The sequence below is a fragment of the Bos mutus genome, chromosome 26 (assembly GCF_027580195.1).
Source record: "Bos mutus isolate GX-2022 chromosome 26, NWIPB_WYAK_1.1, whole genome shotgun sequence".
NCBI lineage: Eukaryota > Metazoa > Chordata > Mammalia > Artiodactyla > Bovidae > Bos > Bos mutus.
In genome coordinates, this window is record NC_091642.1 from 39,138,286 (window position 1) to 39,158,052 (window position 19,767).

Here is a 19,767-nt window from a genome sequence, read left to right on the forward strand (position 1 = left end):
CCCAATCCAGGGACTGCATCTCTTGTGACTCCTGCTTGGCAGGCAGATTCTTTACCACTGAACCACCTGGGAAACCCTGATACAAAATGAAATTTATTTAAAATTCAAGTAATAGAAAAATATGGGATAAATAAAATATCATTTAAAATCCCAACACAGAAGTGTATTTTTTTCTGTTTGATTTTTTACAATTTATTTATTTTTAATTGAAGGATAATTGCTTTACAGTATTGTGTTGGTTTCTACCAAACATGAACATGAATGGGCTGTATGTTTACCCATGTGCCCTCCCACTTGAAGATCCCTCCCACCTCCTCCCCATCCCACCCCTGTAGATTGTTACCTGGGTTGAGTTCCCTGAGTCATACAGCAAATTCCCATTGGCTATCTAGTTTACATACAGTAAAGTATGTTTTGTTTCCATGTTACTCTCTCTATATATCCCACCTTCTCCTTCCTCTCCAACAAGCCATGTCCATAAGTCTGTTCTCTGTGTTTGCAACACAGAATTATATTCAGTGATATCCACACATTGTTAGTATCTCTTGTCTGGATGTACTCAGATTGAGGAGCATGACTAGATCAATAGCAAGAAGCAATTTAAGAAAAAAGGAATCAATCTATACTCAAAAAAAAAAAAAAAAATACTGAATTTACCTTGAACTAAACCAAAAGAAGAAAATTAAATGGAAATAATTTCTAAGTGAAAAATTAGCATTTCATCCGCAAAAGACATTAGAGGTGTTAAAATGTTAGTCACTCAGTTGGTGTCTGACTCTTTGCGACCCCATGAACCATGGCCTGCCAGCCACCTCTGTCCATAGAGAATACTGGAGTGGGTAGCCATTCCTTGCACCAGGGGTTCTTGCCAACCCAGGGATTGAACCTGCATTGCAGGCATATTCTTTACCATCTGAGACACCAGGGAAGCCCTAGGTATTAAAAGACAACACTAAGGTTAAAGAAAAACAGCTTAAGAGAAACTTTATAACGTCATACATATACAAATATGTTCCTATATGTATGCATGTATTGTGCTGTGCTTAGTCACTCAGTCGTGTCTGACTCTTTGTGACCCCATGTTCTGTAGCCCGCCAGGCTCCTCTGTCCATGGGGATTCCCAGGCAAGAATTCTGGGGTTAGTTGTCATTTACTTACTTGGTGGCTTACATTTACTTGCACATGAAATCCTAAGGAAAATAAAAGTAATAAATCTCCCACTCCTCTTACTCCCTTTCATGGTCTCCAGATTGGATAGCTAGACAAACAGATGTAGGTATTTTTGCCCCCCACTGCGGTCATCCATCGCTTTTCAGGCAGACCCAAATTTCTCTAGTAGCTTACCGTTAGGGACTGCGGTTTGTAAATGAAAGCTGGTAGGCTGGTGGAGCACTGATGGAGGACCCTGCTGGCATTCATGGGGTCTTTCTAAGAGCTAGGATTGAAGCATTGCCTAGATAGTAGTTTCTCATGTTAATACTCTGACTGTACTTCATGTGAAGCTTGTAATGTATATTGAGATTCTTGGCCAGCTCCTCTCATTATCACTTATCCTCCAGTGCTGGAAATATTTGCTTCCAATAGATCATTGCTATGCCTTCCACTAGAATTGCCCTGAGCTTTTGGGAACTGTCTCATCCAAGGTTACCCTCCCTGGAGGCCATGGCCTGTGGTCTATGACTGAAGAAGGATATGAAGACTCAGCCCCGAGGCTCAATTTGGGATAACTGTGAAGGGTCATTCCAAGTCCAGAGTTCCTTGTAGGATTGAATGAGATTCAGTTGCAACCGCATTGTAGGTCAACTTCGTCTTTGACCCAGAGTCGCTTTCCTCACTTTATTACAGCTGTATCTTTTGAGGGTATTCCCCAAAATACCTCTGCAGAAAATGTAAGACAACATTCTCACCGCTGGTGATAAATAAAATATTCAGTAAATTTTTCATGAAGGTAAATTTTAAAAGTTATCTTTTATCCATTCTGGTGTGTTACAATGTCCTTTAAAAAATCCATATGGATGCTAGACGGTAATTACAATGTATAACATCAGCTCCGGAATTTCTTTCCAAGCAATAATGCCAACAGAAAGAAAGAGAATACAATGAAATCGTAAGTTGACATTTCCTTTTTCTTGTCCTGATTGTGACCATACTAGAGGGAGTAATTGCACTCAAACTACAACACAATTGCACTCATTTCACATGCTAGCAAAGTAATGCTCAAAATTCTCCAAGCTAAGCTTCCACAGTACATGAACTGAGAACTTCCAGATGCACGAGCTGGATTTAGAAAAGCCAGAGGAACCAGAGATCAAATCGCCAACATCTGTTGGATCATAGAAAAACCAAGAAAATTCCAGAAAAACATCTACTTCTTCATTGACTACGCTAAAGCCTTTGACTGTGTGCATCACAACAAACTGTGGAAAATTCTGAAAGAGATGGGAATACCAGACCACCTGACCTGCCTCCTGAGAAACTTGTATGCAGGTCAAGAAGCAAACATGAGAACTGGACAGGGAACAATGGACTGGTTCCAAATTGGGAAAGGAGTACATCAAGGCTGTCTATTGTCACCCTGCTTATTTAACTTATATGCAGAGTACATCATGTGAAATGTTGGGCTGGATGAAGTATAAACTGGAGTTCTCTAGGTTGCCCGGAGAAACATCAATAACCTCAGATATGCAGATGATGCCACCTTTATGGCAGAAAACTAAGATGAACTAAAGAGCCTCTTGATGAAGGTGAAAGAGGAGAGTGAAAAAGCTGGCTTCAAACTCAAAAGTCAAAAAACAAAGAATGGGAAAACAAAGATGATTGCATCTGGTCCCATTACTTCATGGCCAATAGATGGAGAAGCAATGGAAACAGTGATAGACTTTATTTTCTTGGGCTCCAAAATCATTGGAGATGGTGACTGCAGCCATGAAATTAAAAGACACTTGCTTCTTGGATGAAAAGCCATGACAAACCCAGCTGGCATATTAAAAAGAAGAGACATTACTTTGGCAACAAAGTTTCATCTAGTCGAAGCTATGGTTTTTCCGGTGGTCATATATGATTGAGAATTGGACCACAAAGAAGGCTGAGAGCCAAAAAATTGATGCTTTTGAACAGTGGTGTTGGAGATGACTCTTGAGAGTCCCTTGGACTGCAAGGAGATCCAACCAGCCAATCCTAAAGGAAATCAGTCCTGAATATTCATTGGAAGGACTGATGCTGAAGCTGAAGCTCCAATACTTTGGCTACCTGATGCAAAGAGCTGACTCATTAGGAAAGACCCTGATGCTAGGAAAGACTGAAGGCAGGAGGAGAAGGGGACGACAGAGGATGAGATGGTTGGATGGCATCACTGACTCAATGGACATGAGTTTAAGCAATCTCTGGGAGATGGTGAAGGACAGGGAGGCCTGGCATGCTGCAGTCCATGGGGTCGCAAAGAGTCAGACACGACTGAGTGACTGAACAACAACTGTGTGTCCAAGATGATCTCAACACCCAAAGGTTTCCCTTTGAGTAACCAGTTAATCTCTTCACCTTATGATTCTACTCTATTATTATGCTCTTTTTCCAAAGCTCATTATAACATTATCAGCATGAGTAGAGTTGCTATGTAAGTTGGGTTAGGGAAGGCAAACTGGAGGGGTGCTTTGAATCTCTGTTCACGTAGCCAAATGCCATCTAAGTTGGTTGCACAAGCAACTCTTAAAGTTGAATCCGGAATAGACCCTTCTGCCTTCTCTCCCCTGCTGCTGTTGCTGCTAAGTTGCTTCAGTCGTGTCCGACTCTGTGCGACCCCATAGATGGCAGCCCACCAGGCTCCCCCATCCCTGGGATTCTCCAGGCAAGAACACTGGAGTGGGTTGCCATTTCCTTCTCCGATGCATGAAAGTGAAAAGTGAAACTGAAGTCGCTCAGTCGTATCCAACTCCTAGTGACCCCATGGACCACAGCCTTCCAGGCTCCTCTGTCCATGGGATTCTCCAGGCAAGAGTACTGGAGTGGGGTGCCATTGCCTTCTCCGGCCTTCTCTCCCCTATGTCTCCATATATCATTGCAACTTTGGAATACTCCAGTAAAACACTCATTTCATACATTTGAATTCAACTGACATAACATGAAACATATTTTCAAGCCTGTAAAATAACAGTTGACCACTACACTTCTCAATGACTGTATTTTATGCATGTATTACTTGAACTACTGTATTTCTTCCCAGGCCAGCAGGCTGCCAGATCTGCTTCTTTCCGCTAGGCCACTGTTTTGGTTAAAACAATCTCGTCGAAGCTCACCCCACCTTTCCCAGTCCAGGTCATCCTCATTTGGTCTGGGGAATCAATGTCTTCCATTGTCTTTCCAACCTATTGTTATTTCCTGTCTCTTTCACAGCTTTCCCTTTGATCATTAAGAGTCTTCAGCCAACCCTCTTCTTGTGAGTTAAGACTGTCACAACTATTTCTTCTGTTAATAGAAAAACCTATTTTAGGAATAAAATAAAATCTCAATATTTACTGTTTTTCTTGGTTATCTTGCCATAAGGGATTTAATTCTTCTAGAGACAATGTGAATGCTTCTGACCCACTAGGAGAGAGATCATGAGATATAAGGGAGTATAGAAAATAATTATAAGATATATTGGATAGAACAAATGTATCAAGTGCTTATAAGGCTATGTTTGACTCCTATAAGGCTATGATGAATCCCTGTTCTTTTTTAAAAATTCATTAATTTTTAGCTGCATTGGTTCTTCATTGCTCTGCATGGGCTTTCTCTAGTTGTGGAGAGTGGGAGCTATTCTTCATTGTGGTGTGTGGGCTTCCTATTGTGTTGGCTTCTCTTGAGGAGCATGGGCTCTAGGCTCATGGGCTTCAGTATTGGGTCTTGAGGGTTGTAGAACATGGGCTCAGTAATTGTGGCACACAGGCTTAGCTGCTGTGTGGCATGTGGGGTCTTCCTGGACCAGGAATCGAACCCTTATGCCCTGCATTGGTAGGTGGATTCCTATCCACTGCACCACCAAGGAAGTCCCTGAATCCTTGTTCTTATTTCTTTTCTTCTGCTTGGAGAGAATACTTCCAGGTGTTAAGTCACTATCTCGGTTGCCACCACTCACCCCTGTAGCTTATCTATCAAAATCTCTCCCAAATTGTCTTCCTTGTAGTGCCAAGGCACATCTTCTCAGAATCTCTTCAGTCCCTAACCTTTGATCAGCATTAAGTTTGTGCTAAGTCACTTCAGTTGTGTCCAACTCTTTGTGACCCCATGGACTGTAGCCCACCAGGCTCATCTGTCTATGGGATTCTCCAGGCAAGAATACTTTAATAGGTTGCCATGCCCTCCTCAAGAGCATAAAATTTAATCAAGATGAAATCTATTACCTGTCACCTTAGTTTTCTGGGTGTAGGTTTTCAACAGGGTTTGGGAAGTGAAGCAGGAATACAAATGCAGTGGTATTTCTGCTCTGTAGTACCACAAATGCTCTCCTGTAGTATTTCTCTCCAATATTGCCTAGTGGTGATTCATGGAGCCTATGGGCTTTGAAGAATAGACTCAAAATCACCATCTTCCTTAATTCAGCACATAGAGGGTTTTTAAAAAATTCTATAACAAAGATGCAGATGAAGCTTTGTTGCTAGCTATCAAAAGCCTGGTTCCAACCAAGCTGCTTTCTGTTTCTAATTAAACCCTAATTAGAACTCATAATTTAACTGAGCTGCATTATCACTCCCTGAGCTATGAAAGCTTAGTATGGTTGTTTAAAACCCATGGGTGTTGAAATAACAGCAAAGATATCTCACCTGGATGTGGAGAGATTTATATATAGAATAAATGCCTACATTTGTTGTTAATTTTGAGACGTGTTTCATAAAATGTGTTTCCCATAGGCCATTAGTTCTTTCTCCTCTTTAATCTTTCACTGTGTTCAGTTACCATTTTGAAACTTAGCTCTAATGATCGCACACCTTTGCCTCCATCCATGTCTTAAAACCTCTGTTGGCCATGAAATACTATCCAAAGTTGTTGTCATCTGACACATGTGACCCTGCCTAACCTTTCCAAGCCATACTTAGGATTTAACTATTCCTCTCACAAATGCCATCACTTGCCACATCTCCCTCCACAGAGCTTACTCTTGCTGCTGCTGCTAAGTCGCTTCAGTCGTGTCCGACTCTGTGCGACCCCATAGACCGCAGCCCACCAGGCTCCCCCGTCCCTGGGATTCTCCAGGCAAGAACACTGGAGTGGGTTGCCATTTCCTTCTGTGATACATGAAAGTGAAAAAATAAAGTGAAGTCACTCAGTCGTGTCCGACTCCTAGCGACCCCATGGACTGCAGCCCACTAGGCCCCTCTGTCCATGGGATTTTCAAGGCAAGAGTACTGGAGTGGGTTGCCATTGCCTTCTCTGGAGCTTACTCTTGAACCACATGTAAACATTTGCCATGTCAGGAACCCAGAGAGATGATTTATTCGTCTTTTCACACATGCTGTTTTCTGGTTGGACTGTTCATCCTCTCTCTTCTGTACTACAACTATTGATCATTTTGAAGATGACAGACGCAGTGATGAAGTGTGGACTCTGGTTTTAGACAGTGTTCTGGGTTTGAGTGCCCCTTTGCATTCTGCTTACTAGTTGGATGTACAAGTTACTAGTACAAGTACTAGTTGATGTACAAGTTACATCATTGTCTCCCAGGCCATGAAAAAAATAGTTCTTGTATTCTGCTCAGATGAAAAACAAACGCCATTGGAGGTGATTTTTATGTTTATGGTCATGATCAATGAGGAGGAAATTGTGTGAAATTGGAGATTATTACTTAGAGTTCTGATGTGGGGTAGTAGTCAGTATTTCATCTTCCTATCAACTTTTCTGTACTTCAAAGTGGTAGGCATAACTGTTTCAACAGTTTGAGAAATTGTGGTTTCACTTCAATAGGTAATTGGATTTCCTTGAAGATAGGTGATGGCAAGTGTCAATGCCCTCCAGCCAAACACTACCAGGGATATACGTGTAATTGAAGTTGGGTTTATTACTCACTGCAGTGAGTGACAGCACACATCATAAGGAACTGTGGAGCCTCTCAGTAAGATTGTGTCAGAAAGATCCTATTATAAGATTTGGGTATTGGTTGAGTGATTTTTAGGAGGGTCTAAGGAAGTGAAAATTTGCTCTATGTTGGGTACTGGCAAAAACAGCAATTTTATGATTGGCTGTATCAATCAATCTTATCTGTAGGAAGAGCAAAAGAGAGCAAGGACAATGCTGTAATAGGTAAAGAAGATCAGTCTCTCACACCAGTCAGGAAAGGGGGATATTTGGTCTTAAGTGTGTGATTGTGCATTTTCCTGTGCTTAGACAAAGTTATGAAGTGGCTTTGTTTTGTCTCAATTTATCGTGGACTCAGAGTTATCATATCTGATGTTAATGTTCCATAAGGTTGTTTATGTCCAGCATGAGAATAGCACCGCCTAGCTTAAATGCCAGATGAGCTTCCAACAACACTGAAGCCTAGTGGCAAGTATCTGATCAATTTCCAGAAAGCAGTATTTGCTTTTTTTTTGAGACAGAAAAGTAAGAGATCCTATTAAAAGTGCCCCTTTAGTTTATTGACTTTTGGGATCTATAGGAATCACATGGAAATCAGATCAACTGCCTGGAGTCTTCTGGATGAGACTTGAACTCAGAGATAATTGGAGGCAGCAGCTAGGGGCTTAAATTGGACAGAAGTTTTACTGTCCCAAGTGAGAATGAGAGCTGCCTTGGCTGCAAGTGTTGCCAGAGTGTCAGCCTCGAGGGATCCATAGTAAGAGTCCAGGCAAGCAGTCATTTCCTCTATTTTGTCCACTGACTCCCAACTTCCCCTCATCTGTGTATTTCTTGGTAATGCCCCAAGTCTGGATCTCCACGAGTGACCGTAAGACTCCAGGTAGGCATGATTCTGTTCCTGAGAGTCATTTTCAGTGCTGACCTTTCTCCCTGTGTCGGGTCTTGCTTATATCTTTGAAAATATCAAATTTATTATATAATATTAAGATACTGGAAGGGGCTTCCCAGGTCGCTCAGCGGTAAAGAATCTGCCTACCAAGCAGGAAACTTGTGTTCGATCCCTGGATCAGGAAGATCCCCTGGAGAAGGAAATGGCAACCCACTCCAGTAATTCTTGCCTGAGAAATCCCATGGACAGAGGAACCTGGCAGATTATAGTCCGTGGGAGTCACAGAATAGTCGGACACGACTTAGTGACTTAACAGCAGCGGCAGCGGGGCACCTGAAAGCCTAAAGAAAACTGTAACAAATATTAATCTTGCTATTTTATGTTGACAACCCATATTCTACTTCTATAACTCTTTCTTATCACCCCACCTTTTCCCTTCCTGGAGGTAACCATTATCTTGAATTTGGTGTTTCTTTCTCATACATTTATTTATACTTCTATACATACTTATATCTCAGAAAGCAATGATGATGCTGCTTTGAATGATTTAAAATTTCCCATGAAGATCTTCATATATACTGTTCAACTTACATCTTTAATTCTACACGTTTGAGATCCATCCATGTTGAAGAACATACAGCTCTAATTCACCCATTTTCTTGGTTATATATCAGCTATTTTCATGAATATTCTATAATTATTGACTTTTCTGTTTTGCATATTATAATAATTTTCAACGAGAAAATTCTTTTGTTCTGAATATTATCATATGCATTTCATGATATACAGGAAGATGAATTCTCCAGAACTTTTATGTAGGAGTGGAATTTCTGACTCATAGACTGTGTCTCCAGCTTTAATTCTTAAAGTTGATCACATCACTTAACCCACCCACTGGCAGGTAGGATAAGTCTCCATTTTCTGCCAGTGTTTGTTGTTGAACTTTTAAGTTTCTGTGATATGACAGAGTGAAATGGTATCATGTGGATTTTCATGTATGTTTTCCTATTTGCTGGCTAATTAGGCAACTTTTCATTTGGTATTGCCATTCTAGTGGTATTAGTCACCTGAATTGGCTGTTCGTATCATTTGCCTGTCCTACTTGGTTTGCCTTTTCATTGCTTGGAGAAGTTCTTTGCGTTCACTGCATATGATGCTTTGCTTGTTATATGGTTGCAAGCATTGTTTTGTAATTTGTGGGTTATCTTTTCATTCTTTGTGGTATTTTGAATGAATGGAAGTTTTTCAACTTGAATATAGCCACAGTGTTCCAATTTCCAGTGCTGTATAAAGTTAAAAGTTATTCACACAGTTTTGTCCAATTCTTTGCAATCCAGTGGACTGTAGCCTGCCAGGCTCCTCTGTCCATGGAATTCTCCAGGCAAGAGTACTGGAGTGGGTTGCCATTTCTTTCTCCAGGGGAACTTCCCGATCTAGGGATTGAGCCTGGGTTTCCTGCTTTGCAGGCAGATTCTTTACCAACTGAGCTACTAGGGAAGCCCCAGATAAAGAGCACTCGATAACTTTGTGGCTTAAAACACTGTTATTGCATCCCATGGTTCTTCTGGGTTGTAATTTGGAAAGGGCTCAGTTGAGTGCTCTGACTAGAGATCTTTTGTGTGGTTGCAAAGGGAATGTGACTGGAACAGGAACGGTGAGAATATGATTGGGCATTACTTTTATCAGGTAGTCCCAGAAATTCCTTATATGATGTATCATTAGCATCTTGTGTGGGTTTGTTTATGGCATAACAGCATAAGGTAGCTGGGCTGCTTGGTTGGCAGTTGTAGGCTCCAGGGTATATGTTTCAGTAAGCAAAGAGGAAGCTGTTGTATCTTTAGTGCCCTGGCCCTGGGATTTTGTTAATTTTGTGTATTCTTTTGTCAAAATAGTCACAAAAGCCCACCCATTTTCATACAGAGGAGACACAGACCTCATCCCTTAATGACAGAAATGTCAAGATCACATTGTAAAAAAAGCATATGGAATTGAGAATATCATTGTGATCATCTTTGGAAAATAGGACCTGCCACATGGATTTTACTTTCCCCTTATAGATTTTAAAAATCTTGATCTAGAAATCCTTCACTAACTGAAGGACAAAAGTTTCCTCCTATGTTTGTTTTTGTAAGTTTGAGTTTGCTTTGCACAATTATGTCTGGAGTTCCTTGCATAATGTGAGGAATTAACCTAACTAAATTCTGTTACAGCTTGCATCGATTTTTTTTTTCTTACCATTGATCTGAAATGCTAGATTTGGTATAAATTTTTCATATAAGCATGATTCTATTTCAAAGCTTTTGATTCTGTCACAGTGAAATTTTTATTGATTGCTATAGTTTTAAAAAATTCTCCCCACATTGTTCTTAAAAACTATTGTGTGTTCATTGTCTTTTATTTTTTCATAAAATGTTGGAGTCAGTTTAAGAACTCAAAACACCCTGTTGGAAATTTCTTTGTAATGGAATGAAATTTATAGAATTATTTGGACAGAATTGTCATCTTCATAATATCTTGTCCTGTTGTACCTAGATATAGTAATGGTCCTCATATATAATTAAAATAGTTTTATATTTTCCTTGAAGGTCAGACATATCAAATTATCTATAAATTGTTTATTAAATTTTTTTTTCTATTTGTTTGAGGAAACAGAAATGCAGATGATCTAAGTTGATTTTGTGTTCACAATCTTTGCTGAACTCAATTTCTAAGTCTAAAATGTCTATTTGGAGACAAATACTGTATGATACCACTTTTACATTGGAGTCTAAAGAATAATACAAATGAATGTATATGCAAGATAGAAACAGACTCATAGAAAACAAACCTGTGGTTAAGAAAGGGGAGAGGGAAGGGGGAAGGGGCAACTGAGGGGTATGGGCTTAACAGACACAAACTTCTAAGTATAAAATGGACAAGCAACAAGGATGTATTGTTTTGCACAGAGAATTACAGTCATTACCTTTTAATAAATTTCAATGGAGTATAATCTCTTAGAAAATGCTCAATCAGTGTGCTGTACACCTAAACCTAATACAGTATTGTAAATCATAATCTGTACTGCAGCAAAAAAATAAAATAAAGTCTAATTCTCTTGGGGGTTCTGGGGAAAATGAAGATTTATTTTCATTTTCAGTCCTTATACATCCTCTTATTTTTCTCATCCTATCCCACATAGCTTGTTCTTGATTTTTAAGGCAAGTGGCTCTACACAGTTACCCATTAATTGAGGTAGTTGATGTAAGTTTTTGGTTCCTACTCCTTTATGGAAAACAATTTTCCTTCTATACATAGTTTATGAAGAGCTGCTAATTATGGTATTGACTTGTATGGAATTCTTTTCCAACATCTATTGTATTGATGATGTAATTTTTCTTAGTGGCAGTTTATATTACTAAACTTTATGTATTTAAACCACTTCTGTATTTATAACTGCTCTAAATGCAAATTTATTATAGTGTGTGTATTTATTGCTATCTTTTACAAATTAGTATTTCTTTTAGGTGCTTTATGTTCATGTCAATGAGATTGATTGGTCTACGGTTTCTTTTACTTGTGTTGTCCTTACTTGGTTTTGGTAAGATTATATCGTAATCATATAATTATGTGAAGAGGGTGGTATTAGTGAAAATGGCAGAATAAGGGACCCCAAAGTACATTCTTCCATTAAAGCAGTGAGAGAAACTGGCAAAATGGACAGAATCAAAATTTGTGGAACTCTGGAAACTAACCAAAAGCTTTCAGCCATCAAAGGAACACTTGATTAAGAAAACCTAATAAATCTTGTTAAGAAGTTTGCTTTGTGGTATTTGTAATTTATCTTGGTCCCATCTTTCACTCCCTAGATTAGGAGTGGCATTGAAGATAACACCCCTGTGCAGACATCTGTACCAGAATAAGCTTTATTTACAAATAATTGTGATTTTACTTGTGTTTTTCAAGAAGTGTATTCATTTGATATAAATTGTCTAACTTACTGGCTTGCTGCTGCTGCTGTTAAGTTGCTTCAGTCGTGTCCGACTCTGTGTGACCCCATAGACAGCAGCCTACCAGGCTCCTCCGTCCTTGGGATTCTCCAGGCAAGAACGCTGGAGTGAGTTGCCATTGCCTCCTCCAATGCATGAAAGTGAAAAGTGAAAGTGAAGTCGCTCAGTCGTGTCTGACTCTTCGCAACCCCATGGACTGCAGCCTACCAGGCTTCTCCATCCATGGGATTTTCCAGTAAAGAGTACTGGAGTGGGGTGCCATTGCCTTCTCCAAACTTACTGGCTTAAGTTTATAATATTCTCTTTTTAACCCTTTATTATCACTAGTAATATTACCTCGCTCAAGGCCGATGTTTTTATGTATTATCTTTTTTCTTCCTTGCCTAAAGGTTTATCAATTTTATTGATCTTCTCTGTGAACTAACATTTGGCTTTATTGACTTTTCATGACCATTTTTATGTTTTCTATTTTACTAATTTCTGTTTTGATTTTTATTTTCTTGTTATTTTTGACTAAATTTACTCTCTTCTTGTTTGTAAAGGTGAATTTGAGATTTTATTGTTTTGAGATTTTTGTTTTAATACATGTTTAGTGTTATACATTTTCTTCAATGCATTGCTTTAGCTGCATATCACAGATATTATGTTGTATTATGATTTTTATTCAGTTTAAAATAATTCCTGAATTCCTTTTCCCCTAAGCTTTGAGATATAATTGACATATAATATTGTGTAAGTTTAAGGTGTATAGCATCATAATTTGAAGGCTTCCCAGGTGGCTCACTAGTAAAGAATCTTCCTGCCGATGCAGGAGATGTGGGTTCAATCCCTGGGATCTCCAGGAAGATGCCCCGGAGAAGGAAATGGCAATCCATTCCAATATTCTTGCCTGGATGATTCCATGGACAGAGGAGCCTGGAGGGCTGCAAAGAGGGGTTGCAAGGAGTCATACATGACTGACAACTGAGCACACATGCACATATCATTATTTGAAACACACATCTATTGTGAAATTATTACCATAAGGTCTGTCAGTATCTCCATATCCCATAATTATGCTGCGTTTGTATAGAGACCATTAAGATCTATGCTGTCAGCAATTTTCAAGTATACAGTATAGTACTATAAATGATATTTACCACATTAGATTCCTAGAACTTATCAACCTTATAACTGGAAGTTTGTACTATTTACCAACATCTCTCCTTTTCTCCTACCTCCCAGCCCTGGAAACCACTATTTTACTCTGTTTCTGTGAATTTAGTTTTTTTAAATTTCACATAAAATATTCGTCTTTCTCTACCTTATTTTACTTAGCATAATGTCCTCAAGTTTCATCTATGCTGTCACAAAAGGCAGGGTTTCCTTATTTATTATGACCAAATAATATTTCATTGTGTATGTATAACACATTTAAAAAAATTTTCAGTTTTATTGAGATATAATTGACATATGTAATTATATAGCTTTAAGGTGTACAACAGGTTTCCCAGGTGGCTCAGATGGTGAAGAATCCACCTGCAATGCAGGAGACCTGGGTTCGATCCCTGGATTGGAAAAATTCCCTGAAGAAGGGAATGGCTACCCATTCCAGTAGTCTTGTCTGGAGAATCCCATGGACAGAGGAGCCTGGTAGGCTATAGTCCTTGGGGTTGCAAAGATTTGGACATGACTGAGCAACTAGCACACAAACACACACATACACAAGCTGTACAGCATTATGACTTATATACATCATAAAATATCATAAATAAGTTTCAGTTCAGTTCAGTCGCTCAGTTGTGTCTGACTCTTTGTGACCCCATGAATCACAGCATGCCAGGCCTCCCTGTTCATCACCAACTCCCAGACTTCACCCAAACTCACGTGCATAGAGTCGGTGATGCCATCCAGCCATCTCATCCTCTATTGTCCCCTTTTCCTCCTGCCCTTAATCTTTCCCAGCATCAGGGTTTTTTCCAATGAGTCAACTCTTTGCATGAGGTGGCCAAAGTATTGGAGTTTCAGCTTTAGCATCAGTCCTTCCAATGAACACCCAGGACTGATCTCTTTTAGGATAGAATGGTTGGATCTCCTTGCAGTCCAAGGGACTCTCAAGAGTCCTCTCCAACACCATAGTTAAAAAGCATCAGTTCTTTGGCACTCAGCTTTCTTCACAGTCCAACTCTCACATCCATACATTACCACTGGAAAAACCATAGCCTTGACTAGATGGACCTTTGTTGGCAAAGTAGTATCTCTGCTTTTTAATATGCTATCGAGGTTGGTCATAACTTTCCTCTCAAGGAGTAAGTGCCTTTTAATTTCATGGCTGCAGTCACCATGTGTGGTGATTTTGGAGCCCCCCAAAATGAAGTTTGACACTGTTTCCACTGTTTCCCCATCTATTTCCCATGAAGTGATGGGGTCAGATGCCATGATCTTAGTTTTCTGAATGTTGAGCTTTAAGCCAACTTTTTCATTCTCCACTTTCACTTTCATCAAGAGGCTTTTTGGTTCCTCTTCCCTTTCTGCCATAAGGGTGGTGTCATCTGCATATCTGAGGTTATTGATATTTCTCCCAGCAGTCTTGATTCCAGCTTGTGATTCCTCCAGCCCAGCGTTTCTCATGACGTACTCTGCATATAAGTTAAATAAGCAGGGTGACAATATACAGCCTTGATGTATTCCCTTTCCTATTTGGAACCAGTCGGTTGTACCATGTCCAGTTCTAACTATTGCTTTCTGACCTGCATATAGGTTTCTAAAGAGGCAGGTCAGTTTAGTGCACATCAATCTCATATAGATAAAAAAAATCATAGGAATACAGAAATTTTTTCCTTGTGTTGAGAACTCCTAGGATTTACTTTTATCAACTTTCATATATAATATACAACAGTGTTTATTATGTACATTACATATGTAGTACTTATCTATTTTATAACTGAAAGTTTGTTCCTTTGACTGCACTCAGACAATTCACCCACCCCACATTCCCTATCTCTACTAACCACAAATCTTTTTCTATGAGTTTGTTTGATTTTGGAATATAATTGACCTATGTTAGTTTCTGTTACACAACTCAATGATCCGATATTTCTATTTGTTCCTTCAAAGTAATCACCATGATAAGTCTAGTTGCAATCTATCAACATGCAAAGATATTACATAATTATTGGCTATATTGTCCACCCTGTACATTTTGTACTTGTGGCTTATTTATTTTGGTATTGAAGTTTGTACTCTTATCTCCATCACCTCTTTCTTCCTCATCTCTGGCAATCACTTGTTTGTTCTCTGTATCTATAACTCTTTCTGTTGTTATGTTTGTTCATTTGTTTTTTTAGATTCTACACGTATGTGAAATCATAGAGTATTTGTCTTTCTCTTTATGACTTATTTCACTTAGCATGATACCATCTAGGTCCAACCATGTTACAAATACCAAGATTTTAGTCTTTCTTATGGTGGAGTAATACTCTATTATACACATACACACACACACACACACACACATATACACACATACATAAATATGTATGTGTGTATATATATATGCCACATCTTATTTATCTATTCATCTATTGGTGGATACTTAAGTTGCTTTCATATCTTGGCTACTGTAAGTAACACAGCAATGAATGTGGGAGTGCACATATGAATATCTTTTCTAATTAGTGTTTTCATTTTTTTCTGATGAGTACCCGGGAATGGAACTGCTGGATAATATGGTAATTCTATTTTTAATCGTTTGAGGCGTCTCTGCACTGTTTTTCACAGTGTCTGCACCAATTTACATTTTCATCAATAGTGTACTGGGTTTCTCTTTTCTCTGTGTCCTTGCCAGCGCCTGACATTTGTTGTCTTTTTGATAATAGCCATTCTGACAGATGTGAGGTGATAATCTTACTGTGGTTTTGATTTGCATTTCCATGCTTAGTGATACTGAGCATCTTTACATGTACCTGTTGGCCATCTATGGGCCCTTCTGTGGTAGTGGGCTGACTTGACTGTTCTGGCAGTCTGGTAGATGTGGTTGGCCCCTGGTCTGGTTGGTTGCCAGGCCTTTACTTGTGCAGAGCTTGAAGTCCGCTAATGGGTGGAACCAGGTCACAAGGTGGCTGGATGCTGAGTCCTGGGGTTTCCTGGGCCTAGTGCTGGCCCAGTGGCAGGTAGAGCAAGGTCCTGGGGTGAATGGTAGTAGGTCTGTTGTCTGGTAGTAGGTCAGTAGATCTAATGTCAGCTTGGTGGTGGGCAGAGCCAGTTTCTGACATGGCTGGCTATATAGGGTCTCGGGTGTCTAAATACTGGCCCACTGGCAAGTGAGACTAGAGTGTGGATCATCTGGTTGAATATTCTGACAGTGGCCCTTGCCAGAAACAGCATACCTGTGGTAGAATCAGATCTCCCAGATAGCTGCTGTATGCCCAGAGTGAGCTCTGATTGTGTTCTCCTCCTTTGAGAGGTTAAGATTGGCAGATGGGTTTGACCCAGGCTTCTTTCAACTTGCTGCTTCTGCCCTGGGTCCTGGAGCATGTGAGATGTTGTGTGAGCCCTCTTAAGAATGTAGTCTCTATTTTCTATGACTCTTTGGTTCTCCCAAAAGTAAGCTCCACTGACCTTCAAAACCAAATGTTCTGGGGACTCATCTTCCTGTTGCAGGACCTCTGGGCTCAACCCTTTGTGAGGCTCAGACCCTTTGCTCCTTGGGGAGAACCTCTGCAATTGTAAATACCCTCCTATTTGTGAGTCAGCTACCTGGGAACATGCATCTTTATTATACTCTATCTCTACCTCTCTTACTCATCTCATTGTAGTTCTTTCTTTGTATCTTTAGTTGTAGACAGTTGTAGAAGATCTTTTCTACTAGTCTTCACATTATTCTTGTCATAAGTTGCTATGTAAATATTAGATTGGTACAAAAGTAATTGCCATTTTGAACCATGAATTTTAAATCATTAAAACTAGGCTCAAACACATCTCCATTAATCAAAATAGAACCATTACAATCAACATAATTTTCACAATGAGAAATAAGTTTGTTTATTCCTGTAGCATAAAAATCCATGCTTTTGGATTAGATGAATTCTTGGAAAGCATTTTCTTCCCACTGCTGGTTGTAGAAGTGTTTTCCCTGCAAAAAGTTGTCGAGATGCTTGAAGAAGTAGTAGTTTGGTTGGCAAGAGATGAGGTGAATATGCAGATGAGGCAAAAATCGTAGCCCAATTTGTTCAACTTTTGAAGCATTGGTTGTGCAATGTGTGTTGGGCGTTGTCATGGAGAATTGAGCCTTTTCTGTTGACCAATGCCAGCTGCAGTTTTTGGTGCATCTCATTGATTTGCTGAGCATACTTCTCGGATGTAATGGCTTCCTGGGATTCAGAAAGCTGTAGTGGATCTGACCTGCAGCAGACCATCGAATAGTGACCATGAACATTTTTTGGTGCAAGTTTGACTGTGGTAAGTGTTTTGGAGCTTCTTCTTGGTCCAGCCACTGAGCTGGTCATCACTGGTTGCCATATAAAGTCCTTTTTTCCTCAAAGGTCACAATCAAATCAAGAAATGTTTCATTGTTGTTGCATAGAATTAGAGAAGGTGACGCTTCAAGCCAATGATTTTTTTTTTAACTTTCCGTCAGCTCATGAGGTACCTGCTTATCAAGCTTTTTCACTTTTCCAGTTTGCTTCAAATGTCGAATGACTGTAGAATGGTCGACATTGAGTTCTTCGGCAACTTCTCATGTAGTTGTAAGAGAATCAGCTTCCATGGTTGCTCTCAAGTTGTCACTGTCAACTTCTGATTGGTGGCCACTGCACTCCACATCTTCAAGGCACTCATCTCCTTTGCAAAACTACTTGAACCACCACTGCCCTGAACATTCTTAGCAGTTCCTGAGCCAAATGTGTTGTTGATGTTGCGAGTTGCCTCTGCTGCTTTATGACCCATTTTGAACTTGAATAAAAAAATTGCTCAAAGTTGCTTTTTGTCTAACATCATTTCCATTGTCTAAAATACGGATAAAATAAATAGCAAGTAATAAGTTATTAGCAAAAAAACATAAAGGGAGAAATGTGCATTAAAATTGTGTGTAACATCAGTCAGTCAGTCAGTTCAGTCACTCAGTCATGTCCAACTCTTTTGAGACCCCATGAATTGCAGCACGCCAGGCCTCCCTGTCCATCACCAGCTCCTGGAGTTCACTCAGACTCATATCCATCGAGTCAGTGATGCCATCCAGCCATCTCATCCTCTGTCGTCCCCTTCTTTATTTAAGGATGTACTCCATTATCAAGTCGTGAATTTCAACAATGCAAAACCACAATTACTTTCCACCAACATAATAGCTGTCATTTTGGTGTGCCCATGGGAGGAGGTACGCTAAGTTTCTTCCTACTTGGCCATATTGGCCACTCCTCCCATAACACATTTCTTTATCAGTTCAGTGGCTAATGGATGCTTCAGTTGTTTCCATGTGTTGTTTATTATGAAAATGCTGCTGTGAACATAGGAGTATAGACATCTCTTTGAGACAGTGATTTCATTTCCTTCAGAGACATACCCAGATGAAACTTTGGGATCAATGGTCATTTTATCTTTAACCTTTCCAGGAACCTCCTTACTGTTTGCCATCAGTGAGTTCAGTCAATCAGTCTTTGAGACCCCATGGCCTCAACCATGCCAGGTTTCCCTGTCCATCACCAACTCCCAGAGCTTACTCAAACTCATGTCCATCGAGTCAGTGATGCCATCCAACCATTTCATCCTGTCATCCCCTTTTCCTCCTGCCTTCAATCTTTCCCAGCATCAGGGTCTTTTCCAATGAGTCAGTTCTTCACATCAGGTGGCCAAAGTGTTGGAGTTTCAGCTTCAGCATTAGTCCTTGCAATGAATATTCAGGACTGATTTCCTTTAGGATGGACTGGTTGGATCTCCTTGTTGTCCAAGGGACTCTCAAGAGTCTTCTCCAACACCACAGTTCAAAAGCATCAATTCTTCAGTGCTCAGCTTTCTTTATAGTCCAACTCTCACATCCATACATGACTACTGGAAAAAACCATAGCTTTAACTTGTTGGGGGCCAGCGTGAGGTACTCTGCCCATGGCAAAGGTCATGAGGAAGGAGGCTTGACATATGCAAAGGCAGGATCGAGCCTCAGGAGTCCCCCTGGAAATCCTTGAGCATCTACCCCCATAACCAGAGCCTGCCTCCTTTACTATTTTGTGTTCTCACCTACACCTCTGACTTTACGGGGGGCTGTCCCCCACCACCTCTTTCGGAGAAGGAGTTAATTTAGAGCTCCAGTTAATAAAAACTCCTGGGCGTGACAAGAGTGTTTTAATCTACAGACTCCTCTGAAGGTTCTCTGGCTTGCCTGACAGGCTTGTCCGGCCACATGTGATTGCTCACAGCCTCCCAACCGTGAGAGGCACGAGATGCTTTAAACCTAAAAACAGGTTCCTTAGAAAAGTTAGAAAACTATTAGTATAAGTATAATGGGCTGATTAGAAATTGTATTGGTGAAGGGTTTTTCATTTGTTGAGCCAATGTTGCTAAGTCTCCACATCCCCTGCCCTTACACACATTAATGAATATATAAAAGAAATAAGTATTAACCTTTGATATTAATCACGTTAGAACTTAGGCTAAGTAAATTCTTTCCTTAACTAAAACCCACTACACCCTATAGGAATGTAACTTTATTTGGGTGGCATCTGTTTTAAGAATAATCACCCTTGGAGAAAAAAGTGTTCTGGTTGACTGACCACTGTCACAAGGAGAGGGTCATAAATTGTCAGCAGCCCCCCTGGCCAGAAGATGATGTAACACCCCTAAGACCTCTGTATACATTTGTGTGAAGCACCTGAC